Source organism: Porites lutea, chromosome 3, assembly GCF_958299795.1.
Source record: "Porites lutea chromosome 3, jaPorLute2.1, whole genome shotgun sequence".
In the NCBI taxonomy this organism is placed as follows: domain Eukaryota; kingdom Metazoa; phylum Cnidaria; class Anthozoa; order Scleractinia; family Poritidae; genus Porites; species Porites lutea.
In genome coordinates, this window is record NC_133203.1 from 24,906,399 (window position 1) to 24,916,025 (window position 9,627).

General features: G+C 38.3%; 1 long non-coding RNA gene across 1 annotated transcript in view; it reads left to right on the forward strand.

Moving 5' to 3' along the window:
- Positions 1-9,627, forward strand: part of LOC140930768 (uncharacterized) — a 162,554-nt gene that overhangs the window by 60,184 nt on the left and 92,743 nt on the right. The window contains exon 3 of the long non-coding RNA XR_012164885.1: positions 352-390. This is a non-coding gene — a long non-coding RNA (uncharacterized lncRNA). The remainder of the gene's footprint in view (positions 1-351; positions 391-9,627) is intronic.

Here is a 9,627-nt window from a genome sequence, read left to right on the forward strand (position 1 = left end):
TTGCATGACCTCTAATCTTCTTGTACTTGAGCATTTCCACTTTGTATCGTAGTTGTTTATGGACAAGTGATGTGATTGCCTTTTCGAAATGAAAGCCCCCCTCTCAAATAAGCCCCCCTCTTATCAAATGGGCTGGAAATAAATAAGGCCCCCAAAAGGGCCTTGATAGAGGATTTACGGTATGTGATTTGACAAACGAATGTAACTGATATGTACAATTTGAAAGAGTAAAATAAAACTCAATGTGATTAAAAGTACGAAAAATGTTTACTCACAACGTGATGCATCGTATTCGGCGGTGTTGATTAACCGCTTCAGGGCTATAAGTGTGTTTCTTTTTTATTTTGTAAGGCAACGTTGAACATGTAATGTTGGACAACATTCTTAGGGGTAAGCATAAATTATTTTTCTGTATATCATAATTATCTTCGCTATTGATACTCTTGTTTCTTTCATGTAGATTGAAAAATAGAAATTCTGATTGATGACGATGAGTGTAAAAGGAAAGGTTTTAAGAGCGTGAAGCATTTGTTCTCACGTTTTTCTTCTGAGCACTTTCATGTGAGACTACTGAAGAAGTGACACCTACATTTTGCAACAAAGTTGTTGAGTCATTGTACTCAAATAGAATAACAATCTGGATCTCTTCCCTTTCTTCTTGTCTTCAGGATAATATTATATTAATGTTTCATATGGTTTAAGTAAAAAGTGGTAAATATTTTTATTATCACATTGTTCATTATTTTAGGTAGTATAGGAAAGCAACAGACGTTGTAAGAAGGCAATATATGTGACTGTGCATATTGTTATTTTGTGTATCAAATTGTACTAAATTCATATTTACCAAGGGGTAGTTGGTTGCGCTTATGATTGGTAGAGAGGCGGGAATCTGTTGGAAAATTACAAAGTAATTATTATTAATGACTTACAGTCATATTTTTAGCTCAGTATTTCAGTTTGACCTAGAATTTGTTGAGAAAGGTGGTATATTTAACAATTATTCGCCGAAGGCGAAGTTAATATTGTTGAATAATCCCTGAGACGAAGTCGAGGGGATTATTCAACAATATTAACTGAGCCTGAGGTGAATAATTGTTTTAGTATATTCACACGAAGTGATCTCAACAGAATCAGAAAGGAAACCATTTAAAAACTATTAGTTTGATTGACGGGTGAAAATTCATGCGTGAACACGAAGCCGTAAACAGTGGATGCGCAAAAGTTAGATCTTTACAGTATCTTCAAACATGGCAAATGATAGTTTTAATCCTTTTGTATCGAGTTTTGTAAGCTTTAGCATCAACGGTTTAAAAGAAAACGCCGAAAATTTAAATTACTACCCAATTCTGAGAAGAAAAGTATCTAGAGCTTTATTTGTTTCTGTCAACTCACCGTGAATGAGAAAGTTTTCTTCGTCGCTTCTTGCAAATGCTGTCAACAGCGGCTGCGATCAAGGTAAGCGTTGTTTATCTCCAAAGTTCTTTGCCTTGTTAACTTGCTGGCACGTACAATTTTCGAAAATATTTGCCTTCCTCTCTTCTCCATAAATTAACCTCTATTTATAGGCAAAATTGGTCTTGCGAGAAAATCCCGAAATCACAAAACAGTGACAAAGCGACCTCGTTTTCCTCTGTAGTGGTAAACATAGCTTCGAGCGTACAAAAAGTCAGCTAAAGTAAACCACTTCACAATAAATCACGCTGTTTAAACACCATGAAGTCTTTTCTTGCCTTCAAAGTCATCAGCACTTGGATATTCGTGTATTTTCAAACAGGTTTTACTTTGAAACTTTGGCAAAACACCCAGTTCACGACAGCGATTTTGCTCGGCTTTATATTCACCGCCTAGCGCGGTGAATATAACGTCATAGTCCGAGATAGCTAACCAATCAGATTGCTTGAATTACCAAGATCACTGAGTGTGTATATACTAAACGTGTTTAAGGAGTACTGATAAATTACTTTACCTGTTGTTGTTGCCGTTGTTTGTACCCTTATGTCCGTAAAAAAGAATTATTGAAAAAGTTGTGTTTAAGGTTCATTTTTATACCGTGAAAATTGTCTAAGAGGACGTAAACGTTTTCTATAGATAATATGATAACCAATTCTTATTAACAGATAGACATGAAAGACATCTACTATAAAAATGGGTTCTGTTAACTGCAATTATTCACCATACGTAGGTAGTGGGATTATTGTTTCTACAGTACATTTTTGGGAGGTGAGTTGTGTTGTGAAGGAAGTGGCAAAGCCGCAAGGGAAAGTCCTGCCTGCCATATTTCTTATGAGTTTTGAATGCTCCTTAGTTTTGTCACCTTTGTTGGAACGATTTGGTTACCTAATCAGGAAGAGTGGTATAATAGGAAACTGATCTGCAAACGAGGCAGGTGAAGTGTAACAATCAAGTCATGGATAAAAAGAATTACATCTTGGAAGTTATGTAAGATACAGGCAGGGTATTCTGTAGTTATTTTAACCATTAGAAACTAAAACTTCTATTCAACGGCGATTTAGGTGCAAAAAAATTTTTTTGGTTCAAAAGAGGTCAAAGAATCCCTAAATTTCTTGAGAGGTCAAATTCTGCTTCATGACGAAAACCAGAGGAAATCAATGCTAGAATGGACAGGAAACACATTGATCAGCCTCATTAAGAAAGTCTCAATCGGCAAATATAATGTTTGTTCAGTCTAAAGGAAGAATTGTCTACAGCATACTCTACCCGTTTAAATTTTCTAACCTATGAGTATTGTCAAGCTCTCTTTTGATGTTGAGCTGGGATTGATCAGGCACTTTGCAGTGCATGACAAAAATGTTGCCTGATGTGCTTTTGTTAAATAGCCAATTCTGTGTTTTAAAACAAGATTAGCTAGTTTCAGTTGTTTTTTAATGAAGGATAACAGAAGATGCGTCTTGAATATTGACATGTACTTGGCATCAAAAAATGCGTCTCTACAATTTTTTCAAGCACAATTCTTATTAAGGAGTGGAGCTTCTTTATACGTTGCTCAATTTTATTTAATTTCTGCATTAACGTGGTAACTTTTCCTTGGGAGATAGTACATTGGAAACTCCCCTAAGCCTGGTTGTACAGTACTCGAATTACCCAAGAATTGTGGCAGGTAAGATTTCAAATCAACTTGTATTCACTGTTCTTGCAGCTTTGGTGCCAAAACAGCACTCCCATGTTAATCCTGCAAGGTATGAAGGCTACAATATATTTTTCAATTTGTCTTTTTTTTGTTTTCCACTTTTTTGTTTCTTGGCTTTTTGTTTTTAACGGGAAACAAATCAAAATTAATGTCTATTGTTTGAAGATGTAGCTGCGTTCACTTTTCTTCCTTAAAAAATTTGGGATGTTTGTTTCATTGCTTTTTTGAGAAAGGGAAGAAATAGGCAGGAACAAACACTATGATTAAATTTAGGTAAATTCAAAGCGTGAGAATTTGTTACCATGGAAATGAAGGACAAGTCGAGGGTAGCATAGACATCTTATGATTTATGTTATTTTGAAGATGAAAATAGATTCTCTGCAGTTAACCAGTGTCTGTAAAACAGGGCTTACAATATGTGAAACATTGTGCTTTGGGATATAGAAAAGTGTGTGTTGTGAGAATTAGCATGTTTTCTTCTGAAGCATGCAAATTTAATTTAGACAAAATATATGAGCATTTTCCTGCAGCAACTGAAGGGTGTATGTTACACACATTCAGGTGTGTGCTTAAGTGTGAGTCCATACTGGTTGGTACTGTACTTGTGCAGCCCTCTAAGTTGATGTTTTTGCTCAGCCACCATGTTGCAACCAACCCTTTTGGCTTAGGGAGACTTTTTGACAAATCAAGTCGCCAGCTCCAAACTTTTAGGCACCACGCCTACTAAAATTGTCGTAGCTTGGGGGGTTGCTGTGTAAAGTCAACAGCTATTACCAGCTCTTTTGTTTTGTCTGTGTCACTTTATTTTTCATGCAGTGTTTTATTCATGAACAGTTACTGTTTGTGTAAATTATTGCTACAGTTTAATATTATGTAGTTTTAATTCTACCTTCTGAATGTTATGAGAATTTTACCTTTCAGGAAAATGAACATGCCATTGGGTTGTCTTTGAAATCTCCTTCTTCGTAATTGTTCTAATATTCTTTGTATTTCGTTTGAAATAATGATAAACACATGGGAGAAAATGAAATATAGTGGTTATGTTCTAGCGGTGCTGATCTTTGTTATTTATAAAAGAGTCTGATTGAGATGAATAATGTTGATCCTTTTTTCGGCATGAAGATGAAGGAACATTAAGAACTAGATTTTATCATTTATAAAAGAGGGGGAGGGTCATGATATTTTAGACCAAGGTGAAGGGTAGGGTAAGCAAATTTCCCTCCCATTGCAGGGATGGGTCACCTCATTTCCGAACCTAAAAATAAAATTCCCACCCCCCTCCCCCCCTGCTAATTTCCGACAAGTCCCTCAAGGGGTTTATTGACTGTTCAAACTGTAAGATACACTCCAGGAGGGTGCAGGAATGGAAAGTTAGAAATTGTTCTTGATTATAGTCTCCTCATGTTTAAGTCACCTTTTTAAAATCTTGTTTCAGGAACAAAATTCTTCCAATGCAATATTGCCGTATGTTAATTTGAAATTCAAATGGTTTGAATCTGCAGGTTATGAAGTAAGTGGCTCAGATTTTTAAACTCGGTCCACTAAAAGACAAAGTCAATTCTTAGAAATGTGCCCTAGTGTGACATTGGCAATTGCCTGGTGTTGAAGATGACAACAACTCCTCTATGATATTACGATAATGATTAAATAACATGTATGAATTACATATTTTGCAAATCTGAGTAAAATAAGACTTAAAGTACTAGCGTGTAGTAAGCTACTAGATGGAGATGTTCTAAAGAGTTTAGAGCAACTCACATGGGGCTCTGGTGCTTTTATTATTGAAATTAGGATAAATATTTGTTCTTATATCTAGATAGTCATATTTGTGTTCATCTGTATTTGTGCAGCACCATGTAAACTTCAGGGTCACCAATAAATAATTGGGATAACAGTTTAAGAGAACATTTTCCTTCACATAGACAAGAGGGCCAGTACTCTATATTTATTTTCGAATTATTGATATCATAAGTGATATTTAACAATAAGAATTAATATAACTATTGTGGAAAGACAATAGAGACCTTTAGCATCAGGTAAACCGCAAACCGCAGACGGCAAACCGCAGTTGCGCGTTTGCAGTTTTGCGTTGTCGAGATTTCAAACTTAAGCAAGGCGTTCAGTTCATTTTTATTTAGCCAAAATACAGTACAAGACAGGAATACATATAGGAATTGTAAGGTTGCAAGGGAGCCCAGAGGAAACCAGAAGGCTTTATGAAGCCTGGGCTCCCCAGTCTAAAGAGATAAGCAAAATAAAATGATATTCGCGGAGTGATACGTTAAAAATAGGAACCAAACAGAGACTGAGTTAAGTTATGAATTCAGAAACAAGATAGAAAAAAAAATTTAACTCTGGATTGGAACAGAATATTTTCCTTTGTTAGTACGGCAGAAAGTAATATAAAATTGATTTGAACTATGCGTTCATTGTTTAGGGCCGCCATGTTGTTTTCATCAAGTCGAAGTGCATCACTTTAATCACCCAAAACTTAGCAATAGTTCATTGATTCGAGATCAAAAATCCGACAAACACATCGCAAACGGATACAAAAAGCTAGTTCATACCTTTAAACGGGAGGCTGTACAATTTTTTGTGGCAAAAAACATTGCCGTAAATCACTTACCGCTGGAAGCCCTTCATGCGGTTCAAACGTGACCTGCAAACTGCAACCGTGACCGCAAGGCCTTGGTCACGTGACATTTTGCGGTTTGCGGTTTGCCGTTTCCCACAAAAAACCTGATGGTAAAGGTCCCTAATGTTTCTGTTGTAGCCTGACTTGTAGAAATGTTGTAGTGGGTGGGTTTTAAACAAATGATGTTTTTACTTTTATTTCTAGGTTGATGGGGTTGTGTTCGAGGTCTCTTCCTGTTTAGGGATTTACAATGTTAAGGGAGCATCTGAGAAAGACATCACACTTAAGTTTTCTTGTGTTCTAATGGTTAGTGGTAAGTTAAATCAATTCAGTGGAAAGCATCAGATGCTAACTGTCAAAAGCCATGATCAGTTTACAAAGTTCAGGGTGTGGTGCAGAAAAAAAAATGACAAATGGGAGCTAGAAGTAGAACGTGTCAGTATATTGCAAAAAGAGACAGGGGAAAAGGGATTTACACAGTTTTCATCGACTGTTGTAGAAACTCCTGAGGAATTTGACCGGGACATTTCATCATTGACAGCAGCAATATCCTTAACAGAACATGATACACATATAACTGTTCCTGTGCTTCCATCTGGAAAGGTTAACTGTGCAGATGATATGATTGAAACTCTTAAGTCAGTTTGGGGGCATTCTTCTCTGAAGCCTCTTCAGAAGAAAGCAATTGATTCAGTAGTGACAGGAAATAACACATTTGTGCTTATGCCAACAGGTGGGGGAAATCGCTTGTTTTCCAGTTACCAGGAGTGTGCGACCACATGCCCACCATATTGGTGTCACCACTGATAGCACTGATCAATGACCAAGTAAGGGAACTTAATTCCAAAGGAATCGGAGGTGAAACTGATGCAACAAGAAGGCAGCAAATCCTTTTTCAACTGAGATCTTCAGCTCCAGAATTAAAGTTTGTTTACAGTACACCTGAAACGTTGAGACACGATGTTGCCTTTAGGGAAGTTGTCAGATTGCTTGGCTCAAAAGACCAGATTTCATACCTTGTTTTTGATGAGGCTCATTGTATGTCATTGGGGTCATGGATTTCGTCCTGACTACCTCTCGTTTTCTGAGGAGAGCACTTCTACTTCCAAAGGCCACAGTCATTCTGTTATCGGCTACTGCAACCCCGGATGTTATCTCTGATGTTAAACAAGCAATTGGACTAGATGATGTAACTGTAGTCTCTGATCAATTTGATAGGCCAAACCTGAAGTTTGAAGTATACGAGAAGAGCAAGGAAAGTGCCAAAGAAATCATTTCCATCCTGTCTTCTGGTGAAGGTGGCCTTGTTTACTGCCCTACAAAACGGGAATGCGAAGAAACTAGTGCTTTGCTTGAGGCAGCAGGAATATCAAGTCCGGCTTACCATGCCGAAATAAGCAAGACTGTGAAAGAATCCTTGCAGCAACAAGGGTCCTTAGGAACTATCGAGATATGATGCTGCACATCAGCATTCGGAACGGGAATAAACAAGCCAAACGTTCGTGTAGTCTTGTTTCACTCACTTCCGGCATCTTTGGAGGAACTCTTCCAATGCTGGGGAAGAGCCAGCCGTGATGGGCAACCAGCTCTCTGTTACTTATATTTTTCATACTCCTACCGAATCTTCCGCATAAGAAACATCTGTGATCAAGCCAACTATGATGCAGAAGGTACAATCGGTGACAAAATTGTTGAGACATTGTACTCAAATAGGGTAACTTCGGAGAACAAAAGAATCCGCACCCCTCCCCTGTCCCCTGCATTCAAAGTTGGGGTGTGTGTTATTTTCTATGGGTAGCTAGAACAAGGGCACAAATATGCACGGAGGGGATGTGGGAGGAAGGCTATATTTCCTCCTTTTGAAGTTTGTAAAACGTAAAAAAGCCCAGTTTTGGGCAGTGTCTCAACTCATTTTGTCACCGTTTGTAGAACGACCACAGTGAAGAGGTTTGAGAAAGTCATGGAGTTTGTTCTAATTTCGTCGTGCCGAAGAATCTTCCTCCTATCATATTTTAACCCCCAAGAAGCGAATCTCACTTTGTGCAACAACTGCGATATATGTGAATTGCGTCCTTTTACGTCCATCCCGCAATCCGTGGATTTCACAGTGAAGGTACAGCAAATCGTTGACTCTATACAGCAGGTTGTCGATAAGCCTTTCACTATCAAATACTTGGCGCAAGTGGTATCAAGAAAGAACAACAAGAAAATCAAAGAGAATGGTCATGACACTTTACCAGCCTTTGGCATTTTGAAATGCACCACTAAAAAGTGTGAACTGTTCTTAAGGTACATTAATGTGTCTCCACCTCGTGGGTCCGCCAACAGTTCATTCTTACAGAATTCACTTGGAAGTCAGTACATGCAATATGTCACTGGACAGACCAAACTGATGTATCAGTCACTTTGAGGTTCAAGGCTCACTGGAAGTTCAAGGCAGTTACAGGGAATAATCTACACCTCATTTACTTGAAATTGTTTCTGAGCAATTCTCTTCCTTTGTCAAGTACATGCTGGCAGTCCTTACGGAGCTTCTGTTGTTCTGTTAGAAGGTCTTTTTTGTTGCTGGGGTATGACACTACTTCTGTTCTTCTTTTGTCGCAAAACCATCTTTCTCTGATGGCAAACCAAGCTATTTTCATTTGATCAATAGTTGAATCCAGTATACTGTTTTTTTTTTTTCCGAGAATGGACTTCATAAGCGTTCTTAAAGGGAGGTTCTGCTTCTGCACAAAAGTCTAGGATAATACTTATCCTCTCCAATCCTTTCACTGTGGCCTGTTTCTTTGCGAACATTTTTGTTTTTCTAACGAGCCTTTGTTCTACAAATTCATCGTCAGCTAGATCATGACCTTTGCGACCAGACAATGATACAGTTCTGTTCGTCCTCAAGGTTTCCCTTATGGCCAATGGCCACTTTGAAACAATGTTGACTACATGTAAAAACGCCTCATCCTTATAGTTTCTTTTATTCATTGCGAAGGAAAGGGGTGCGAAAATGAAATAGCAGGCTTCGAGTGCCTTCTGGTTACCCAGTCTAACACTACTATGAAAGAAATCTAAAAGAAACAAATGGTCGAACAAATTTTGGGTGTTGTAGTAAAAAGTTGCATGCTTTGAGTTCTCCAACCATCCTTGAAATTGATTGCGGAGGAACTGTTTGGGACATTGGTTCCGTTTTATCTCCTCTTTGCTTGGAAAGTAAGGCGACTTCTGGAACTCTTTGACTGCTGCAATTGCCAGTCCCTACGCAAAATCTTTCAGTGCATCTTGACAACGTTCCAGATTGCCGTTGTTAAAAATCTTCTGGAAACTTTTTGAAGTGACTTGTCTTCCAAGCAACTGTTTTGTAACATAATAAAAGCCACCCGGTCCAAGTATTTTGCCCCAGCATTGCCTTAGATAGCCTTCTGTGTGGAAATCTCCTGGTTTTTCTGTAAACACGCTGAATTTGTCTGGTGCCCTGTTCCTCACAGACCTGACGTTACCACATGTGTTTTGATCACTGAAGGTGATAACAGCTTTCCTTTGACTATTGTCTTGATGGCGATTAGCATCTTGAACATGGCAACCGCGAGGATCATTTGCGGTGGGTTTGCCTTGTGTTCGCGAGTTTAGGTACGCATCAAAAATTTGCTTTTTCCTCTTGAACGTCTTCACCAATGTGATTCTTTAGTAGTGATGCAATAAGATCATTGTTGGTCGACTCCGGAAGTTGTAAAGGAGATGGAATAAGGCCAGCGAATGTGCCATGTGCTTTCGCGTGATACTTAAGTAGGAGCTGGGTCATTTCAAGCTGTTCTTTTATAATTGCTATCATCAGTGGCGTCACTCCACAACCCTC